Here is a 23,856-nt window from a genome sequence, read left to right as displayed (position 1 = left end):
TCTGGGTGACACCATGCCTGGTCCTGATTCAAGAGAAAGGACTGCTCTGGGAATTCAGGCCCCTCCCAACCATCTACTCTAATTATACTACTTTTCTCCTTAAACGGCTGAGTATGGGTATGATGGAAGTACATCTGTATTTTTCTAAAATGTCATATTTGGGGGAAGGAAAAGGACCAGAGAAGAAAGCATATTTTCTCCACTTCTGTAACCGGTTCAATCACTATTTGCATTTTTCATTAGGAAATTGGTAGCCGAGGGGCACGCTGCAGCTGCAAACGTGTTTTGTTTGCGCTGCTCAGTGTTTTCTGGAGTTTGAATTAATTTCCATCATTTAAAAATATGGAGAGCTTACATCGCTGTCCTGATGACCGTCTCCTCATGAAAAAATTGACCAAGCCCGGTGACAATGGGCCCGCGTCCAACCAGGGCACGGGCGGGCGAGGAGGCTGGGGGGCGGCGGTTCCCAGTGCTGTCAGCGCGCCAGTGCTCTCCGGCTCCGTCCCTTCGTCCTGCCGTCCTGACTCCCGGACAATGTCCATCTGACCCTCCCGGAATTTGCCCTTTCAACCCTTGTGCTCCTTTCTAATTCTTTTCCTGCTGAATTTCTTCAGTTTAGGGAAATGGAGAGAGAAGTCATTGGGCAATCATTTTTACTACACGAGGAATTTCAGTTTAATTTTTTAAAAATAAAAATGAATCTTCTGCATTTCCCTAGTAAAACGTGAATGCATTATGAAATAGGATTAAATCCACACAGCCAACTTTAACCTGCTTAACTACAAACGGCGGTATGCGGAAGGGGGGACATTGGGGCGCCCGGCTGTCCAGGTGCAGACAGTTAGGGAGGGCCTGGTCTGTGGGGAATTTCAAAACAATAATGAAACCAATTAAAGCCTTTCTGCTTTTTATGTGATCACCGAGTGCCAGAAATGCTAAACAAGGTCAGTGATGAAGCACTCCTCTCTCGAAATCCTTTTGTTGGCTCAAGGTTTAAAGAATTGCTTTGGAAACCATGAGTTTTAATTTTACACATATTTAGTATATCCAATATACTGTGTAATTATATATACACACATTTTATTTTAAAAGGTGTTTTACATGAAAGTTGATTACTTGTTCGTATTTTAATTTTTGTTGCTTTTTTATTTTTCAATTAATACACTTTATTTTTTTTTTTCAGGAATAGAACTTAGTGAGTCATCGCATACACAGAGCACCCAGAGCTCATCCCCACAAGTGTCCTCTTTAATGCCGCTCACCCATTTACCCCTTCCCGCCCACCATCGCCCTCCCAGCACCCCTCTGTGTTTAAGAACCTCTTATGGTTTGTCTCCCATTACTTATTTTTTTAATAGACAATGTAGTTTAGATGGAAGTAAATTGAAAAAGCTCCTAATAATAGAGACATCTCCAGAGCCATGCGTGGACTCAATTTTGCGCTCTTTTGAGATTAAACCGGCGATGCTTCCAAATCAGCGGCACAGTTCATGTGTCCTCACTGTGACACTGTGTATGCTTGCATTTAAAGTACAGATTTGAAATGCACAGCGACAGCACATGGGAAAAATGAAACAGAACTTATATCATTTCAATTTCTTCATTCCATGCTACCACTTGGAGCTTTTAGTTTTATTCAAAATGCGAAACAATGAAAGAAAGGGAGAGATGCGAGGTACATATTTTGTTTGGCAAATGTAAATTTTAGTCCACACACTTTGTCTTTTTTAGCTGTATTTGGATAAAATGTTTAAATAGAAAATAATGATATATACATATTTAAATGTTTATTTTTGAGAGAGAGAGAGAGAGAGAGAGAGAGAGAGAGAGTGCATGAGCCAGGAAGGGCAGAGAGAGAGGGAGATACAGAATCCGAAGCAGCCTCCAGGCTCTGAGCTGTCAGCACAGAGCCCGAAGCAGGGCTTCAACCCACGAACTGTGAGATCATGACCTGAGCCGAAGTTGGATGCTTAACCGACTGAGACACCCACACACCCCATAAAATTGAAAATCATTTAAAAATTGTTTTAAAATGAAAGACTGGGATGGGCATCTGGGTGACTCAGCCAGTTGAGCATCCAACTCTTGATTTGAGCTCAGGTCCTGATGCCAGGGTCTGGGATTGAGCCCCATGTTGGGGCTCTGTGTTGAGTGTGGAGCCTGTTTAAGATTCTCTCTCTTCCTCTGTCCCTCTCTGCCAGCACTCTCTCTATAAAAATTAATTAATTAACTTAAAAAATGAAAGACAGGGGGTGCCTGGCTGGCTCAGTCTGTAAAGCATGTAACTCTTGATCTTAGGGTTGTGAGTTGGAGTCCCACATTGGGTATAGAGATTACTTAAAAGTAAAATCTTTAAATAATAATAGGATGAAATAATAAGAAGTAAAAGCTTTACAGCAATGAGGTGATTTAGTAGTTGCCTAAAATGTTTTTTATTTATTTTTGAGAGACAGAGAGAGGCAGCGCGAGCAGGGGAGGGCCAGAAAGAGAGGGGGACACAGAAACTGAAGCAGGTTCCAGGCTCTGAGCTAGCTGTCAGCACAGAGCCTGACGCGGGGCTCGAATCCATAAACCCTGAGATCATGACCCTAGCCGAAGCCGGATGCTTAACCGACTGACTCACCCAGGCGCCCCTAAATTGTACCTTCTGCAGACAGATCAGTTTCACTAAAATTCAGTTATTAGTTGCTGAGGTAGAGGAGGAGAAGGATCTTTTTCTCCTATCCATTTAACGGGGGTTCCTGTGCAAGAAGACGGATTAACAAGACAAAAGCATACACATTTATTTAATATAAGTTTTACATGTCATGAGAGCCTTCACAAGGAAGTAAAGACCTGAGGAGTGTTTTGTGCCAGGTTTGATGAGGAATGGAAAGTCATGAGGAAATGCGGTAGGACAAAGAAGCGTATGAGCAAAGTGTATACACGAGGCAGGGGGGCACAGCAAGGGCCCTTTGCTCAGCTTCCTCCTGGTGTCGGGGATTTAGGGATGTGCCTTTCCTCAAGTATTGGGAGGGAGGGAGCCTCTCCCACGAGGCCTCAGGACCTGCTTCAGGCCAAGGTCAGAAGGTTCCTCCTGCTGACACGCTCTTTCTCAAATTCCTTCATGCTTAATATATTCAGTATGTCAAGTTGCCGTATTTTGGGGTGGCATGTCCTGAACCTTGTCACTGGACAGTTATTTGCATGAAATATTATATCAGACTGCAACCAAGGGATATGCGGTCAAATTGTTAGTTAGATCTAAGAAGAAGCAGTTAGGTCTGGGACCTTATATACATTTTAACAGAGGGTGTTTCACTGTGGAGAAGTGATAGACAAAAGAAGAGGGGGAGGTGGGCTTCTAGGGGTTGATACATTTGGGGAAGCTGACTAGGAAATGTATGGTAGATAAGGGTTGTTTTAGTAAGTGCTATAATCTGAATGTTTGTGTTCACACCCCACCCCAAGACTCTATGTTAAGTCCTAACCCTCCACCCCGGAAGTGATTGTATTAGGAGAGGGGGACCTCTGAGAGGTGATTGGGTCAGGAGGCAGAGCCCTTGTGAGTGGGATTAGTGCTCAGGCAAAAGAGCTCCAGAGAGTTCCTTGGGCCCTTCCACCACTGAGGGCACAGCAAGAGAGTGCTGGCTGTGAACCAGAAAGAGAGCCCTCCAGAGCACAGCCCTGTTGGCACCTACCTCGGACGTCCCAGCTTCCAGAACTTCGAGAGATAAATTTCTATTGTGTACACATTACCCAGTCTGTGGTATTTGCTCACAGCAGCCTAAATGTATGAAGGCAGGAAGGTTTGTTAGGCAGACTCCTCAATGCCATCACTAGTGACGAGGTGTTCTCCTCTTCCTGGTACACAAAGGGAGACACTTTTGTTTAAGTTTATTTATTTTTGAGAGAGAGAGACAGACAGAGATAGAGCATGAGTTGGGGAGGAGCAGAGAGCAGGGGAGACACAGAACCCAAAGCAGACTCGAGGCTCTGAGCTGTCAGCACAGAGTCCATCGCTTGGCTTGAACCCATAAACACGAGATCATGACCTGAGCTGAAGTAGGACGCTTAACTGACTGAGCCCCCCAGGCGCCCCAATAACTGTCTTTTTGAATCACATTTTTCTCTGAACTGCCTCAGGGCATGTTAATAAAACTATGTGATTAAATTTGGTGGGGTTTTTTTCTTACTAATCTGTCTTCTTTTTAATTAAAAAAAAAAAAAAAGAGGGAGAGGGAGACAGAGAATCCAAAGCAGACTCCAGGCTTTGAGCTGTCAGCACAGAGCCTAATGCGGGATTTGAACCTACAAACCATGAAATCAAGACCTGAGCTGCAGTCAAATGTTTAACCAACTGAGTCATCGAGGAGGTATCCTGAGACTCTCTTATACATGAGAAGTTTGTTACCTTTAAAAGGCGAATTCATACCCTGCTTTTAAGCAGGAGGGAGAACAGAGAATTCCTTCAGTGTCTGCTGTTTACTGCCTTCAACTCAAAATAATCCTTATGCCAAAGTGGCATATTTGGGGATGGCATATGTTTCAATAACCTCATAGACTCAGCAAGATGCATTCAGAATTCATGGGGTTTATTCCGTTGTTGGATCATTTTGTTTTTAAAAATTTTTTTCTTTTATAAAATTGTGGTTAAAAAAACACATCACAAAATTTGCCATCTTAATCATTTTTAAATGAACAATTCAGTAGTTCAATATTCACACTGTCATGAAATAGATCTCCAGAACGTTTTTCACTGTGTGTGTTTTTTTTTAAGTATAGTTGACACAAACTGTTACATTACTTTCAGGTGTACAACACAGTGATTCAACTAGTCTATGCCTTATGCTGTGCTCAAAAGTGTAGCCACCACATGCTGCCATCTAACGTTATTATAATATGACTCACTATATACCGCATGCTGTCATCTAACGCTGTTACAGTACACGTCACTCTACACCGCATGCTGTCATACAATGCTGTTACAGTACACGTCACTCTACACCGCACGCTGTCATACAATGCTGTTACAGTACACGTCACTCTACACCGCATGCTGTCATATAATGCTGTTACAGTACACGTCACTCTACACCGCACGCTGTCATACAATGCTGTTACAGTACACGTCACTCTACACCGCACGCTGTCATACAATGCTGTTACAGTATGATTGACTATATTCTGTAAGATGTACTCCTTTCATCCCTGTGACTTATTCATTTCATAACTGGAAGCCTCTGCCTCCCATACCCCTTCATGTCTCTTTGCCCATCTTCTCACCTCCTTCCCCTCTGGCAACCACCAGTTTGTTCTCCCTATTTATAGGTCTGTTTCTGCTTTGTTTGTTTGTTTGTTCATTTGTTTTGGTTTTTATTTTTTATTTTATTTATTTACTTATGTTTATTTATTATTGAGACAGAGAGAAACAGAGCATTAGTAAGGGAGGGGCAGAGAGAGAGGGAGACACAGAATCTAAAGCAGGTTCCAGGCTCTGAGCTGTCAGCACAGAGCCCAATGCGGGGCCTGAACCCACCAACCGTGAGATCATGACCCGATCTGAAGTCTGCCGCTTAACTGACTGAGCCACCCAGGCGCCCCTGTTTTGTTTTTTAGATGCCACATGTAAATGAAATCAAATGGTATTTGTCTTTCCCTGCCTGATTCATTTCACATAACGTAATACCCTCTAGGTCCATCCGTGTTGTTGCAAATGGCAAGATCTCATTCTTTTTTATGGCTGAGTAATAGTGTGTAATAGTATGTAATAGTAATAGTGTGTTTATATATATACACATTTATATATAAGTAGTCCACATCTTCTTCATCTATTTGTCTATCAATGGACACTTGGGTTGTTCTCATGTCCTGACTATTGTAAATAATGTTGCAATAGGCATAGTAGTGCCTGTATCTTTTCAAATGCATGTTCTCGTTTTATTTGGATAAATACTCAGTGGTGGAAAAGAACTTTTAAATCTTCCAAATGTGCAACTACACACCCATTACAGTAGAACTGCTGGTCTCATATGGAATTTTTAAAAGACATTTCAAAAAGGGTGCCTGTCTGGCTTAGGTGGTGGAACATGTGACTCTTGACCATGGGGTCATGAGTTTGAGCCCCACATAAGGCATAGAGACTACTTAAAAAAAAAAAGACATTTCAATGGACAGTTTAGGCAGAGAAAGGCTTAGTAGCCCGCACGAAGAAAGACAGTGTGAGGAGCGAGGGAATCAACTTCACAACAGCAGTGCGAATGGAAAGAACGGAGGGAGAAGGTCCTGAGGTCCTACCAGGGATGACCTGATGGGCCAGGAGAGGCAGAGGTCCGGGTGGAGTCACTGGTGAGGCTAGCGGGGGGACCCAGGCCACTAGTTTTCCTTGGACGGAAACTGTCCATGGCATGAAATATCTGCTGCTGTGCTCAGGCTTTGCTGCTCTCCAGTCAATGCTGTGCCCTACTCCCTTCCACTCTCCCATTCAAAGTCACTGCCAAAATAATTAGCATTTTTCAATTAAAGGAGTAGAACACTTATCGTAGAATTTTTAGAAAACAGAGAACATAACATGACAAATCACTCAGTCTCCGCCATTTAGACAGCAAACTCATGACATTTGGGCAAATTTCTATAATTTAATTAAATAATTAATTAATTTTTGTAAGTAATCTCTTCCCCCATCATGGGGCTCGAAGGCATGATCCCACAACCCCGAGATCAAGAGTTGCCTGCTCCACTGACTGAAACTGCCACATGCCTCTATTTGTAAAAATTTTTAAATGTCTTTATTTTATTTATTTATTTATTTATTTATTTTTAATGTTTATTTATTTTTGAGAGAAAGAGAGAGAGAATGAGGCGGGGAGGGGCAGAGACAGAGGAGGACAGAGGATCTGAAGACGACTCTGTGCTGACAGCAGAAAGCCTGATGAGGTGCTCGAACCCATGAACTATGAGATCAGGACCTGAGCCAAAGTCAGGCGCTTAACTGACTGAGCCACCCAGGCGTCCCCCAAATTTCTATATTTTAAAAGTATTATGCGAGATGAGGTTGTACCTGCAATTTTGTAACATGCCCATTTTACTTACACTATGAGCATTTTTCCATGTCATTATATATTATTCAAAAACATATTTTTTAACATTTTTTTAATAGTTTATTTATTTTGGAGACAGAGACAGAGCACGAGTTGAGGAGGGGCAGAGAGAGAGGGAGACACAGAATCTCAAACAGGCTCCAGGCTCTGAGCTGTCAGCATGGAACCTGATGCGGGGCTCAAACCCACAAACCGTGAGATCATGACCTGAGACAAAATTGGACGCTTAACCGACTGAGCCACCCAGGCGTCCCATATTTTTAATGATTGCATAACATCAATTCCGATGTTCTTTAAGGCATTTTAAAAAGTGGCAATATTATTGCCATCTTAGAACACAAGAGTTGTGGTGCTGTCTTCAAAGCAATTCCTGGTATCCTATGCTAAAATAAAGCACCATCGAGCTGGAATCCAGAGATAAGCATATTTTATGAACTATAATGAAATATAAAGTCCTAGCACAGGAAAAAAAAACCTCCACCAAACCCCAGCACGAGCTGCAATTTAAGCAAATAGAAACAGAATCTGGTACTTTTTCTGTCAACAAACAACTTAGAAAGCTTTTCCATAAAATTAAATAATGATGTGATGTGTTATCCACTACATTTGTAGCAGCATAATTACAATAATGAGCCACATTTAATATAATGAGACTCCATATTTTTAAAATGCTAAGTCACGCCAAGCATGCTGTTTGGTGTTCTCCAGTTATTAAGCCATTTAATATTTCCATTTAAATTTCATGAGGTCCAGGAAGCAAAGTGCAAAGAAATTTTGTTGAATTAGAAGCTTATTAGGTGGGAAAATGAAAGCTTCTCTTGCATCCCCCACAGTCAGTTAGCAACAGAGTTGCAAGTTTATAGCTTCAGTTAGAGTTCAGGAGCTCTTTTACCATACTGGAATCCTTGAAAAATGATGACACTTTAATCATTCAAGGGATCATTAAACGAAGTCTCATTTTGTGAAGCAACCTGAATGTTGTTTGTGAAACAAACAAAAAGCCTAACTAAGAATCTACCTCACTGTTTTTGTAGGCTTGGAATGAAAAAGAAAGGGGTGCCTGGGTGGCTCGGTCGGCTTAGTGCCCAACTCTTTTTTTTTGAAGTTTATTTATTTTTGAGAGAGACAAAGACAGTGTGACAGGGGGAGGGACAGAGAGAATCCCAAGTAGGCTCTGCACTGTCAGCACAGAGCCCTTGTGCATAGGGCCCGATGTGGGGCTAGAACCCACAAAAACTGTGAGATCATGACCTGAGCTGAAACCAAGAGTCAGACTCTTAACTGACTAAGCCACCCAGGTGCCCCGAGGGTCGAGCTCTCGATTTCAGCTCAGGTCGGGTCCCAGGGTTGTGGGATTGAGCCCCATTTCAGCTGAGCCGTGGAGACTGCTTAAGATTTTCTCCCTCCATCCCTCCCTCCCTCTGTCTCTCTCTTCTGCTCCAGTGCACACACACACACACACACACACTCTCTCTCTCTCTAAAACAAACAAATAAATAAAATAAATAAAATAAAGAGCAAGAAAGCACACAAATTGCTGTCTAATACAGTCCCTGGCATGTGGTGATTATTCGGCTCATAGGGGCTAACACTGTAGGGCTCTCACAAAACAAAACAAACAATAAGAACAGTTTGCTTTGTCCTTGGAGTTAGAAACCAAGGACAATTTTTTTTATAGCTCCTCACTTGACATTCTGTATTATTATTATTTTCCTAAACTCATTGTCTGATGAATTCATTATTCGGGAGGATTTCAGCCCAAGAGTGATTGAGAAGGAGAGTCAGCAGTTTCCTCAGAAGACTGGAAGCACAGAGTGGTCTGTATGTAGAGACAGCAGCAGGCAGCAACCTGTGGTCTCCTGATGTTGTTGCTAGGATATGAGAGAAATCATGGAATTGTATCCTAAGTTCAGAACGATTATGTCAGGTAGGATGTAGATTCAGAAAAGTGCAGCTGAGGGGCACCTGGATGGCTCAGTCGCTTAAGCACCTGACTTGGGCTCAGCTAGTGATCTTATGGTTCATGGGTTCAAGCCCTGCCCTGATGTCAGCCTGGCGGCACAGAGCCCGCTTCAGATCCTTTGTTCCCTCTCTCTCTGCCCCTCCCCTGCTTCCTCTCTCTCTCTCAAAAACAAAAACAAAAACAAAACAATTTAAAAACTAAAAAAAGAAAAAGAAAAAAAAAAGTGCAGCTACGCCAGGTCGTAATGGCCTGGCTCTTCATTTCCTGATTCTCCTGTGCCAGTGTCACAACGCAGTATCCTGACAGAATCAGAACAGACTCTGGCTCCGTGTGAAGATTTTGAATGGTGGAAACACACACACTTCACCTGAACCTGTGGCAGTCATGGACTAATGGTCACTTTGAAACCCTCAGGTGGATATCACTGCCAGGAGCCCGAGTGAGGTCACAGCTCACGTGCCGAGGAGCATTTGTGCACTGGCCACTCTGTTTTAGCATTAACTTGTTTTTAGTTAAGCTGTAAAAGAGCAATAAGACGTCAGAGACAGCTCTCAGACCATGTATGTTTGCCTCATCTCCAGGTGAGTCTCACTAGACTTTGGAGACAGGTTTCTCTAAAATTCTTAGCAATATCCTAAGACATCTTATGGTGTAGCGACCGTGTCCAGGATGGTGTGCAAAACACGTAACGGATAAGATTACTGCTTTCCCAGCATTCTGCCTTGCTTATCCAAACTATGACCTAATTTAAGTAGAAGGAAACATTTTCTATGGCAGTCATTCATAGAAATATCATACATATATAGCGTAGAATCGGTAACCACATTTTAAAATTATAAACCATTTTGTGACATTGTACAAGTTAACTCAATGCTATGTGACATATGAAATCAAGGGTATAAAGGTACTTCTGTGCAATGGAGTCTTCCGCTGGTGAAAAAGGAAGAACGAGAATCTCTATGTAGTGACAGAGAGTGTTCGACAAGATAGATTTAGTACAAAAAGATGGGCCCAGAGCTGCATTACAGTATGTTATCTTTTGAGTAAGACAAGGGATGAGTGTATGTGTGGGCCTGTATATTGACAAAGATTCCTTGCTTCACTACACTTTACTAGGGTTCCCCACAAACCGTTTCCTCAATAATGATTCTTCCTCCAGTTTTAGCAAAAATCCTGCTAAGTCACCTTAGGAGAATTCCCCACCATGATAAATAGCTACTACATGTGTGAAACTAGCAGACTCATCTCTAACATTCAAGAAACCAAGTGGTTTCCAAGCATTGGGACCATGCCCTTTGGTCCCATGTCAAGGCCCTAGGCCCCTGGCAGGATTATTCACCCTCCTCAAAGAAGAGAACTTCTTTAGGATGACTCCTAGGGAAGTCATAAAAGAGATCTGCAAGGCCCGAGTAACAACTTCAGTCTCAGATGGACTGAAGCTGGATGCTTAATCCACTTCAATGGACTTTGGAAACACAATATGGCCGCTTGCTTGCTCCTAAGCCTACCTCCCAAGTCCTCGTGTATGGTTTAGCCAGCATGACTCACCACAGAAAGGACAGACTGCAGGATATATTAGGCAAACAGTGGTTTGAATTCTTCCCATGGTGGAGAGTGGACTCTTGCTAAGCTGACTTAGCAGTATTTAAAAACATTTTTTTTAAATGTTTTATTTATTTTTGAGAGAGAGAAAGCATGAGCAGGAGAGGGTCAGAGAGAGAGACACACACAGAATCCGAAGACAGGCTCCAGGCTCTGAGCTGTCAGCACAGAGCCCAACAGGGGGCTTGAACGCATGAACTATGAGATCATGACCTGAGCTGAAGCTGGACGCCCAACCGACTGAGCCACCAAGGTGCTCCAGCAGGATTCTTGCTAATACCAGATTCTGTAAAGTGACCTGCTGGGCTGAGCAGAAGTTTTAGGAGTCTGACTAAAGTTTTTTAATTTTAAATATTTTTATGTTTATTTATTTATTTTTGAGAGAGAATGACCACAAGGAAGACAGGGGCAGACAGAGAGAGAGAGAGAGAGAGAGAGAGAGAGAGAGAGAGAGAGCCACAAAATATAAAGCAGGCTCCAGGCTCTGCACCATCCACAGAGCTCAATGCAGGGCTTGAATTCAAGTTGAACCATGAGATCGTGACCTGAGCCGAAGTCAACGCCTGCTTAACTGCTTAACCAACTGAGCCACCCAGGCACCCACTGACTAAAGTCTGATTAAAGAATCTTTGTTAAAAACCATATTGTTTTAAATAATTTAAAAAAAAAGAACAAAATTGAATCAAATGAAAAGAAAATTAGGGGGAAAAATTCTCTATCCTTTTTGGGTCCCTGGCTAAATTCAAGAATTAAACTGACATACTTCTGAAAGATTAACAAGAGAAAAGCATAAAATTTTATTAAGTCTTTACAGTTACAGCGGAGCTTCCACAAGGGAATGAAGTGTTGGCATGACCAAAGCAGGACTTTTTTTAATACCTTTTAGACAACACAACTAGAAATTTGTGAAAAACGGGCAAGACTAAAGGGTTTCGGCTAAGGGTGGGAAATGGTGAAGAATTAATTAGGAAAAGAAGAGTTAGGTGAACAAGGTTTGTGTGTACCGACCTCTTGGGCCCAAATCCCTGTCTCTGGTAAGAATGTCTTCCCTCCTCCTGGCACAGAGAGGGATCTTTCCGTGTGAGAAATGTATCTCCTGCTTTCAGAAGGACACAGGAGGGTCAGAGTGTTTTTCTTGTACCGGCTCTTTCACCAGTGCCTTTAATACAAACTATCCAATATGTCCATGTGGCATATTTTGGGGTGATATATTCTCGTTTACTTCAAGAACAATCCTTAAAAATTAAAAATAAACTGGGGTGCCTGTTTGGCTCAGTCGGCAGAACACACAACTCTTGATCTCGGGTTTGTGAGTTCAAGCCCCACATTGGGCATAGAATTTACTTAAAAAAAATAAAAAATGAACTGAAACTAATGAACCTGACTATATGTCAAGCTGGTAGTATTTCCAGACACAGGAAAAAAAAAAACACTTTAAGAGACTTTAAAATATAATCTTTTGCCTGCACATCCTTGGAATATAGTTTTACACTGCAGCCTACAGTTGATGTTAGTAGAGATAATGGCCCAGCATCACCTGTGGAATAATCCTGCCTAAAATATATTGACCCAAATGTAATCGAGTTTCTAGCTGTAACTATTGCTTTCCAGAAAATTCAGGGGATGGAGAAAAAGTTAAGTGACATTATGGGAGGGGCGCCTGGGTGGCTCAGTTGGTTAAGCGTCTGACTTTGGCTCCGGTCGGTTGTGATCTCAAGGTTCATGAATTAAAGTTTGAGCCCACATCAGGTTCTGTGCTGACAGCTCAGAGCCTGGAGCCTGCTTTGGATTCTGTGTCTCCCGCTCTTTCTGCCCCTCCCCCACTTGTGCTCTGTCTCTCTGTCTCTCTTAAAAATAAACATTAAAATTTTTTTTTCAGTGACATTATGAGAAAGCAATCATCCACATTCAAAATGTGGAACATTCTAAAGGATAAATGATTTGCCATCTGTGAGTGTGAAGAAGAAAGGGGCAAGGAAGGACTTTATAAAATCAAAGAGAATTAAGAGACATCATAACCAAATAAAATGCGTTGACCTTATTTGAATCCTGACTGCTGCTTTTTTGACAGATGAATTTTATTTTTTTAATTAAAAAATATTTATTTATGAGAGACAGAATGAGCAGAGGAGGGGCAGAGAAAGAAGGAGACACAGAATCTGAAGCAGGCTCCAGTCTCCAAGCTGGCAGCCCAGAGTCTGATGTGGGGCTTGAACCCACAGACCGTGAGTTCATGACCTGAGCTGAAGATGGATGCTTAACCTACTGAGCCACCCAGGTGCCCCAACAATCAGATGCATTTTAATGTGCACTGGGTACTAGATAAGTAAAGGAACCTTATTAATTTTACTAGGTATGACAATGGAGGGGTGATTAGGTCAAAAATCTTATGTTAGTCGTGAGTAAAATGATGGTAATGGAAAAAAAAATGTTGTGTTACTTATCAATGCGTGCTGATGTACTAACTGGTTCAATCTTATGATACCTGGGTAATGAAAATACTCCCATGTCCTAATACTAAACTAAAAGATTTAAAGAGAAGTAGGGGTGTCAGACCGAAATGCTTCAGAGATGATCAGTAGGGCACAATGGGAAAGGTATTCTTTGGTTTAAGCAACAAGGAAGTCACTGGAACATTTAAGAAGATCCATACCTTATGATCTGGAGTTTAATTAGTGAGGGAAGGTTTTGAGAGCTGAGAGCCGAGACAGTGAGATTTATTTTTAAAGAGCTGGAAAGATACTAATAAAAAAAAGTAAAAGCAATTGTAATAGTATTAGTAAAAGTAAAAGTAATTGTAATAGTAACTAGTGGGGTTTCAGAAAGGTTGGTTTGCTGTCTTTTTTTCTTTTTTTAATGTGAAGCAAATCTATAGGGAGGAAAGGGAGAGACCTCTTTTTCGTTTCTTTCTTTTGTAATTTGGTCCATAACACCATACTCTCTCTTTTCCTCTGCCAGGGAGGCAGGCAATATTCCAGAGGGTGTAGTGCCTTGCCCTCTGGGTCCCAAAGGAAGTACACTTGGAGCCAAGCTTGCAGCCAAGGTAGGATGGATGGGTAGTGAGAAGGGAATGAATCTTTCCTGTTTTAATCCACTGATGTTTTAAGGTTGTTTGTTATCGTAGCAAAACTCGACCCATCTGATTTAGGAATACTTTTCTTTTCTTTCTTTCTTTTTTATTTTTAAAGTAAATCCTGCACCCAAGGTGGGACTCAAGCTCACAGCCCTGAGATCATGAGATGCGCGCTCTAAGGACCAAGCCAGCTGGGTGGCCCGTGGGATGCTTTTTAACATAATAAAATTTAAAAGACGCTTAAAGAATTCTGATAGCAGCTTTTCTCAGCGAGACACTGGTGACAACGTGTTTCCAGTGTGCCTGAGGGAGGAGTTCATGTCACCCACAGCGCTTTCTCCCTGTGTCCCACAGTTTCCTGTGTCTCCTGTGGCAGGGAACAGTGGCAAGTAAACATTGGCTTTTGTGTGTTGACTCCAAGAACAGCTGCACAGCTGTTCTATTTTTTTTAATGTTTATTTTATTTTATTTTTGAGAGACAGAGAGAGACAGCATGAGGAGGGGAGGGTCAGAGAGAGGGAGGCACAGAATCCGAAACAGACTCCAGGCTCTGAGCTAGCTGTCAGCACAGAGCCCGACACGGAGCTTGAACCCACGAACCGTGAGATCATGACCTGAGCGGAAGCCGGATGCCCAACCTACTGAGCCACCCAGGTGCCCCTGTTCTATGTTTTCAAAGAAGATTTGTACATACCTTTTCACCAGAGTGGCTGCAACCGCAGGATGAGGCACTCCAAAATTGGCAAGTCTTACCAAGAGGATTTGGTAAGCATTCAAAGAACATGATTAAGGAAAGGAAAGGTTAGAAAATCTGACTCCGTCCAAGCCTGGAAATTCTGAAAACCGAGCGCGATGGACATTAGGAACTCCTTCCCCATCTTCAGGCAGGTTCTGGAACGTGTGACCTGCCCTAATCGTGCTGACGTCACTCAGGCACTGCAGTGGTAACTTAGCAACTCTGCCAGCTTTCCCTCCGTGGAGCCCACTGCGCAGGAATGTGATTAAGTCGCCCATGGCACCAAATCCTAGCTAATGCTTCAGAGGACCAGGCTTTGTCTTAGAAATATTTTCCAGTGGATAGAAAAAACAGCTCTTTCTGGCTCACTGCAGGGTCTGTCTCTGAGGGCGAATTGAACTGCTGAGATGGCGGTTTAGTCCAGCGAGGTGGCCTCAGCCAGCTGCTGGGAGGTGGGCCCATCTATACTGCGGGCCGCTTGGCCAAGGTAGCCGAGATCCTTCCTCAACAGCCTCAGCTGGGTGCATCCCGGACTCAGACTAGCTGTGGCATGGTCTGGGAGGCTAGCAGGGGCAGGGGCTGGTCTTTGTGCATCAGGAGCCTCATGGAAAAGAAATTCACTGGGTTGGTTCAAAGACAGTGAAAGAGCAAGTGCTGGGGGACAGGGGCTTCTGAGGACAGCATGGCAGGTGTCTGTCACTCAGATTGTCCTCTGTGGCTGCTCTCTGGGCTGCACTCCTGAGTCCCTGGGAGTGAAGGAGCTGCACTTAACATAGAGTGAAAATGGAAAGAGCTGATCCACCTGTAACCCAAGACGTGCAAAGGGTCAGGAGAAGGTACTTCGAAGCCTTGTCTGAGTGCACCCTCCTCTTTTGTCCCACGGGCTGTTCCCTCCGGCCTCCTCTGATCCTGCTTCCATTGCACTCCCTACCCACCCTCCACTTTGGTGGCCAGTGACCAAGCCGGCCCTGGGTTCCACCTCAAGGCCCTAAATACTTCGTTGCCTAAAAGGCTTTCTCAGGCCAAGGGCCAAGGGGCTAAATGCACCAGTGCCAACCCCCAACTGATGAGGGACATAAACGAGCACATACCCCCCCACCTCATGTTCCACTCCTGCAGTGGGACAATTCTGGGGCAGTTCCACACTGCTCCCCTGGGGTCCCCAGCAGGACCGCACAAACTCGCCCACACCGGTAATCCGCTCATTAGCATATCTTTCCCTGGCTTCTGCTCCTCCTGCTCTTTTCCCTCTCCAGCTCCTCATTCACTTCACTCCCGCCTTCATTTCTGCTCCCTAGCAACACCTCCCAAACAAACTGCCTGCACCTACGCCCCTGGGGTGGGGGTGGGGGGACTGCTTTTTGGAAAAACGTAAACCAAGACATCCACTCTCTGTATTTCCTGCCTTGCCACCAGTTTAAGTTCTCTAACCTCCCTTCATTCTTCAGACCTTTCTTCTTGTAGCTGGTGTGGCATTCGTACCTCCACCAAAGCAATGCACCGCCTGCTTTGTGACATGCCGCACAGCAACCTAGAGATGCGTGTCTTTGACATTTCAGCCTTCCTTGTCGCTCTCCCCCACCGGCATCTGCATGTAGAAAGAGACAGCAGAGACATTCCTTTGTCTCTAAATGTGAACTGTGCAAGTACACGGCCCCTTGGAAGGTAGAAGTCACTGCTGTAAGCTTGCTTTGAACTATTTTTACTTCCACCCAAAAGGGTATTTTCCTCATTGGATGCTGTTGGAGAAGGCAGTGGACACAGTGACTCACGGGGTGAGCGCAGGAAGGACGTCAGGCCTGGCAACGCGGAGGCAGCTTCGGAGGCCCTGGCGCCTGAAGTGAACGTGGAGTCAGGGTTGCACCAGAGATGAGCAGCACCCTTCGGGAGGAATCTGAGGGGGGCCTGGGGTTCCCAGAACCTGGGCGAGAATGGAATCAGGTCCTCCTTTTAGACGCTGTCTGCTTTGACTGGCGTGGCCTGGAAAATTATCATTATACCAAGAGAGCTGTGATTATTCCGCATGTGCTCTAAATTGCTTCATTTGGCAGAGTGGAGACACACGAATACATTCACTGGTGAAGCAGAGACAAAGGGATATTTCCCCAGAACGCAAAGCATGATGACAGATATTACGGGAGACTGGGGGTTCTTCCGTCGTTGAACTTGGATAGAAACTTACAGTGAAAAATGCCACGGAGGTAAGGGCTCCTTGGCATCTTGAGGAAAGCCTAGCATTGGGAATGATTGGAAGAGATGAACTTGCTAAGAAAAACTCACCCGGGCGAGAGTGTAACTTAATTCTTTAAAGGAATCAAATTCAGAGAGAGTTACTTTAAGACTATGTAAGCTCTTAGAACCTTAGGAACCAGTCAGTGAAACTCAAAGAAATAGCATTTATTGAATGTGTTCTTAACTTGGGGACATAAAGTCCCTAAAACTGAATGCAGACTTTTTCTTGAGAACGCATTTCCAGCTGTGGGTGCCTGGCTGGCTCAGGACTCTTGATGTTGGGGTCCTGAGCTCAAGCCCCACGTAGGTCATGGAGATTACTTAAAAAAAAAAAAAGAAAAAGAAAAAGAAAAAAAGAAAAGAAGGGATTTGTAGTTTTATCAGATTTTTACTGGGGAATCTGACCCCCAAAAGATTGAAAACTATTGGTGTGGGGCACCTGGGTGGCTCAGTCGGTTAAGCCTCCGACTTCGGCTCAGGTCATGATATCACGTGCGTGGGTTCGAGCCCCCTGTCAGGCTCTGTGCTGACAGCTAGCTCAGAGCCTGGAGCCTGCTTCCAGTTCTGTGTCTCCTTCTCCCTCTGCCCTTCCCCCGCTCATGCTCCGTCTCTCTCTGTCTCAAAAATAAATAAAACATTAAAAAAATAAAAAAAAAAAGAGAAAACTATTGGTGTACTTTAAGAATAGAGATAAAGCCATTCTATAAAGTTACCTACTGCGGCCTCTGTCCTGTCACTAATCTTGTGTGGATTGGCACTTAAAGCGACAATGGTAACAGCAGCAAGCCTCACCACCACCGTAAGTGAGCCTGAGGGTCATGACTGCCAGGCAGACTTACCTGCTCTTGTATATAAGGAAAGTGTGGGTTTTGTACTCGATGGTATCGGATTCAAATTCCAGTTTAATAATTATATGACCTTCACCTGGTAACTTCATCCCCTTTTGCCTATTTTCTCTTCTCTAAAATGGAAATCCTACCTCATCGTTGCCGTGAGGATTGGCATGCATAGATGCGACCTCCCTGGAATTCTTTCTTAAAAAAACTTTTTTAGTGTTTATTTATTTTGAGAGAGAGAGAGGAAAAGAGCGGGCGAGCAGGGGAGAGGCAGAGAGAGAGGGAGACAGAGAATCCCAAGCAGACTCTGCACTGTCAGCCCAGAGCCTCACTTCACAGAGAGATCATAACCTGAACCAAAATCGAGAGTCAGACGTGTAACCGACGGAGCCACCCAGGCGCCCCCGCAATTTCTTCTGGACTCTCAGAGCCCCTCTGTTATAGGACGTAGATAGGCTGCTGTAAAGGTTGGGGTTCACGAGAGAGCTCGGGATGGACTCGAGTCGGCTTAAGTAAAAAGGAGGTGGCGATGTGGAGGGCTGAAGAAGCGGACGGCACGCTGCAGAACCGGGACACCATATTCTACCGTCAGGAAGCCCTCCGCTAAACCGGGAAGCTGCACGAGGCTCCTCGGCCACCAGCTCCGCCGCCCTCACTTCAGCCACGAAGGCGTCGGAGCGGGGCCTCCACAGCGACCAGCTTCGGAGCCACGGGGCGCCCGCGGGAGCGAATCCCGCCTTCCGACCGCAGTGCCTGGAGATAAAGCACATGCCTTTGCGGATAAACCACGTGCCTTTGCGACCATTTATGAAACAGAAACATAGAAACCACAAAAGCAGGGCTCTTACATAATCTGATTTGAGGAACCTAAATCGTAGCCAGGACTTTCGCTGCAAGGGGGTTTGGAAAAATGTAGGATTTTTTTTCTTTAATCTTTTCATCATCTCATATGGGGGGCACACTAGAAAGAGATTAGAAGGCATGCTGAGCACTAACCTGCCACAGGCACTCTCGTATGCTTTGTCGAGGTAGTTTTGTTTTTGTGTATTTTTTAATGTTTATTTTCCTTTTTAATTTTTAGTGTATATTATTGAGAGACAGACAGAGCATGAGCAGGGGAGGGGCAGAGAGAGAGGGAGACACAGAACCCAGAGCAGGCTCCAGGCTCTGAGCTGCCAGCACAGAGCCTGATGCGGGGCTCGAACCCACAGACTGTGAGATCATGACCTGAGCCGGAGCCGGACGCTTAACTGCCTGAGCCACCCAGGCGCCCCAAGGTATTTTTATTTTTATCTTCTCATTGTTTTAAAGTATAAGAGTAATACACATGAATATATTCACTTTGCAGAAGATAAGAACAAAACAGAAGTTAGTGGAGTAAAAAGTGAATGTTCACTTCAGTTCCTGGCTTATTTCCCAGAGGAGATTACTGACACCAATTTACTTCCTCTCTACACAATATTTGGCTGTACATGTAGCTCTCTATATAGGTACACACGCATATCTGAGACGAAAAGCAAACAAACAAACAAACCAACCAACCAACCAACCTAAATGGGGCACCTGGCTGGCTCAGTCAGTAAAGCACGCACTCTTGAGCTCAGGGTCATGGGAGTCCCACCCGGCCTCACACTGGGTGTAGAGCCCACTAAACGAACCAAAAAACCCCCCACAAAACAAAACCCCCAAACCCAAACCAAACAAACAAAACACACATAAGTATGGTTAACAGCAGTCCATAACTTTGCTTGGAAATTCTTTCATGTCAGAACATGAGTATCTAAGGGTTGGGAACTTTCTACGAAGGGCCAGACAGTAATAGTTTTAGGCTTTGTGGGTCACATGTAGTCTCTGTCACTTCTTTGTTGTTGTTTACAATCATTATAAAACATGAAAACCCTTCTCAGTCTGTAGGCCACACAGAACAGGCCGGAAACCAAATTTGGCCCGTGGGTCCTGGCTTGCTGACCCCTGGACTAACCTCATTCTTTTCAACGGCTGGGTAGCACGCCATAGTATGAATATATTATCGTTCCAGTGGGGGGCGAGAGGGGTGTGTGTGTCAATTTTCTTACTGAAATCATTTAGAGATTTTACAGTTTTTTAATTGTAAATGTTTTACTTTTGAAATTTTATTAATTTTTAAAGTTTTTATTTATTTATTTTGAGAGACCAAGTCAGCGTAAGCAGGAGAGGAGCAGAGAGACAGGACAAGAGAGGGTCCTAAGCAGACTCCGCACTGTAAGCACAGGACCCAGTGCGGGGCTCGAACTCACGAACTTGTGAGATCATGACCTGAGCTGAAACCAAGAATCGGTTGCTCAACAAACTGAGCCACCCAGGTGCCCTTAGTACTTTTTTAATGTTTATTTATTTTTGAGAGAGAGAGAGAGAGAGAGAGAGACAGAGTGCAAGCAGGGAGGGGGAGAGAGAGAGAGGAAGACACAGAATCTGAAGCAGGCTCCAGACTCTGAGCTAGCTGTCAGCACAGAGCCCAACATGAGGCTCAAACTCAAAAACCACGTGATCATGACCTGAGCCATAGTAGAACACTTAACCAACTAAGCCACCCAGGTGCCCCTTTAATTGCAATGTTTCAGAAAAAAACACCAGCCTGGGCGCCTGAGTGGCTCAGTCGCTTGACCATTCGACTTCAGCTCAGGGCATGATCTCATGGTTCATGAGTTCGAGCCCTGTATCGGGCTTGCTGCTGTTCGTGTGGAGCCCACTTTGGACCCCTTGTATCCCTCTCTCTTTGCTTTTCCCCTGCTCACGCTATCTCCCTCAAAAATAAATTAAAAACATTTAAAAAAACCCCACCAGGATATATTTCTCATGCAAATGTGTGTAAATGTTTGTACCTATGTCTCAGAAGTAGAATCTCTTAATCAAAATGTATATTCAGCCTAAAGTTTCATGTACACCATCAAATTCCCCTTCAGGAAGACTTTTCCAATTTAGACCAACACCAGAATTACATGAGAATACTTGTTTTGTGTCACTCTTCCCAGTCCATAGTATTATTCCTGTTAAAGTTTTGTTAATTCAATGGGAAACAAATCACAGAAAGTAGAATATTCTTTTTCTCACTAGTACATTGAATTTTTTAAAAGATAGCTTTATTGAAGTATAATTGATATACAAAAAACTACACATATTTAATATGTATAATTTGACAAGTTTGGATATATGAACCTATGCATCATAATAACGGTAAGAATCATATCCATCACCTCTAAGTTTCCTTGTGCTTTCTGTCTTTTTTTTTGATCAAAACATTTAACATGACATTTACCCCATTTTTAAGTGCATGATACAGAATTGTTAACTATAGGCACTATGTTGTGTAGATCTTAATACTTATTCATCTTGTATAACAGAAACTTTCTCTACTGAATAGCAACACTCATTCTCGCCTGTCCTCAGCCCCTGGCAGCCATCATTCTAACCCTCTGCTTCTATAAGTTTGACGATTTTATGTTATTTTTATGTTATGTTTATGTTATGTTATGTTATGTTTTTATTATTATTTTTAAATTCATTTTTGAGAGACAGAGAGAGACAGTGTGAGCAGGGGAGGGTCAGAGAGAGAGGGAGACACAGAGTCTGAAGCAGGCTCCAGGCTCTGAGCTAGCTGTCAGCACAGAGCCCGACGCGGGGCTCGAACCCACAAACCATGAGATCATGTCCTAAGACGAAGCCAGACGCTTTACTGACTGAACCCCCCAGGGGCCCCATAAGTTTGATGATTATAGCTACCTAACGTAAGTGGAATCATACAGTATTTGTCCTTCTATAAGTGCATTATTTCACTTGGCATAATGTTCTCCAGATTCATCCATGTTGTTACATATCATGAGGTTTCCTTTTTTTTTTTTTAAATTTATTTATTTACTTTGAGAGGGACAGAGAGCGTGCGTGCAGGGAGGGGCAGAAAGAGAGGGAGAGAGAGAATCCCAAAGAGGTTCTGTGCTGTCAGTGCAAGGTTTGATCCCACGAACCTGTGAGATCATGACCTGAGCTGATATCAGGAATTGGGCACTTAACCAACCACCCAGGTGCCCCTCCTTTTTTTAATGCTGAAAAAGGATTTCTTTGTATGGGCACACTACATTTCTTTAACCATTCATTTGTCAATGAACATTTAGGTTGTTTCCATATCTGACTATTGTGAAAAATGCTGCAATGAACATGGGAGTGCACATGTCTCTTTAAGATCTCGATTTCAGGGCGCCTGGGTGGCTCAGTCGGTTAAGCCTCCAGTTCATGGGTTCTAGCCCCACGTTGGGCTCTGTGCTGACAGCTCAGAGCCTGGAGCCTGGTTTGGATTCTGTGTGTGTTTCTCTCTCTACCCCTTCCCCCACTTGTGCTCTATCTCTCTCTCAAAATAAATAAACATTAAAAAAATATTATTAAAGAAAAGATCTTGATTTCAACTCTTGGGTATATACCCAGAAGTGAGATTACCAGATCTCATGGTAGTTTTATTTTTAATTTTTCGAAGGACATCCGTACTGTTTTCACAGTGACTGCACCATTTGACAGGGTGCAAGGGTTCTAATTTCTCCAAATCCTTGCCAACACTTGTTAATTTTTATTATTTTAATAATAGCCATCCTGACAGATGTGAGGTGATATTTCATTGTGGCTTTGATTTGTGATGATTAGGGATGTTGAGCATCTTTTCATATACTTGTTGGCCATCTATTTGTATGTTTTCTTTGAAGAAATGTCTATTCAAGTCCTTTGTCCATTTTTATTTTATGTATTTTTTTAGAGTTTATGTATTTACTTTGAGAGAGAGAGAGAGAGACAAAGAGAGCAGGTGGGGAAGGGGCAGAGAGAGAAGAGAGATAATCCTAATCAGGCTCCCCAGCTTCAGGATGGAGACCAATGCAGGGCTTGAACTCACAAACTGAGATCATGGCCTGAGCCAAAGTCAGATGCTTAATCTACTGAGCCACCCCAGACTCCCTGCCCATTTTTATATCAGGTTGTTTCTTTTGCTGCTGAGCTGTGGGACTTCCTTTTATATTTGGCTATTAAGCCTTTATCAGATCGATGGTCTGCAAATAGTTTCTCCCATTCCGTAGGTTGCCTTTCTTTCTGTTGATCATTTCTTTTGCTCTGCAGAAGCTTTTCGGTTTGATGCTTGTCCCATTTGTTTATTTTTGCTTTTGTTGCTTATGCTTTTTGTGTCATATCCAAGACCAAGGTCAAGGAGCTTTTTTCCTATTTTCTTTTCTAGAAATGTTATGGCTTCAGGTCTTACATTTAACTCTTTAATCCATTTGGAGTTAAGTTTTGTGAATGCTGTAAGATAGGGGTACACTTTCATTCTTTTGCATGTGAATATCCAGTTTTCCCATTTATTGAAAAGATTTTCTTTCCCTGTTCAGTTCTTGGATCCGTTGTCAAATATTAGTTGACCGCATATGCTGGATTTACTCCAGTGTTCTGGAATTTATTCCAGTCGTCTATGTACCTGTTCTTATGCTGGTGCCATCTCGTTTTGATTATCATAGCTTTGCAGTATAGTGTGAAATCAGGAAGTTTGATGCCTCCCACTTTGTTCTTCTTTCTCAAAATTGCTTTCGGTGCTAAGGGTCTTTTGTTGTTCCATATGAATTTTACGATTGTTTATTCTGTGAAAAATAATACTGGAATTGCGATAGGGATTTCTTTGTATATATAGATAATTTGGAGTAGTATGGACATTTTAATAATATTTCCTCCTATCCATGGCCACTGGATTTCTTTCCCATTTATTTCCATATTTTTTCTCAATTTCTGTTATCAGTGTCTTATTGTTTTCATTAAACAGACCTCTCGGCTCTTTGGTTAAATCTATTCATAAATATTTTATTCTTTTTGATTCTATTGTAAATGGGATTGTTAGTGTGTAGAAATGCACATTTCTTTGCCACAAATTTTTGTATCATGCAACTTTACTAAATTTGTTGATTAGTTTTAACAGTTTTCTTTTTGGTGGAGTCTTTAGGTTTTTCTACATATAAGATCATGTCATCTGCAAACAGAGACAACGTTACTTCTTTCTTTCTGATTGGCATGCTGTCTATCATCTACCTATCAATCTCTGCCTCATTACTTTGGCTAGGGCTTCTAGCACTGTGTTCAGTCAGTGTGGTGAGAGTAGGCACCCTAGTCTTGTTTCTCATTTTTTTTGGAAATTTTATTTTATTTTATTTTTTTACTTTATAAAGTTTCATATTTTTTAACATATGCAATTATTGTCCATCATTTACAATACAGTAGTTACAATGACACTCCAAACAGAAAAGCAAAGTAAAAAATCAAAACACCAACTTCTGTTT

General features: G+C 43.0%; 1 protein-coding gene across 1 annotated transcript in view; it reads right to left on the bottom strand.

Annotated features, from left to right (window-relative positions):
* The window catches only part of GPR1 (G protein-coupled receptor 1), a 63,870-nt gene extending 49,282 nt beyond the window's left edge, over nucleotides 1–14,588 (bottom strand). Inside the window, exon 1 of the mRNA XM_029932944.1 lies at nucleotides 14,412–14,588. The gene's annotated coding sequence lies outside the window, so the exon portion shown is untranslated. The remainder of the gene's footprint in view (nucleotides 1–14,411) is intronic.
* Nucleotides 14,589–23,856: the final 9,268 nt, after the last annotated feature.

This window comes from Suricata suricatta, chromosome 3 (genome assembly GCF_006229205.1).
Source record: "Suricata suricatta isolate VVHF042 chromosome 3, meerkat_22Aug2017_6uvM2_HiC, whole genome shotgun sequence".
NCBI classification, from domain to species: domain Eukaryota; kingdom Metazoa; phylum Chordata; class Mammalia; order Carnivora; family Herpestidae; genus Suricata; species Suricata suricatta.
The sequence above is the reverse complement of the archived record's forward strand: the minus strand, read 5'-3'. Positions and strand labels throughout refer to the sequence as shown.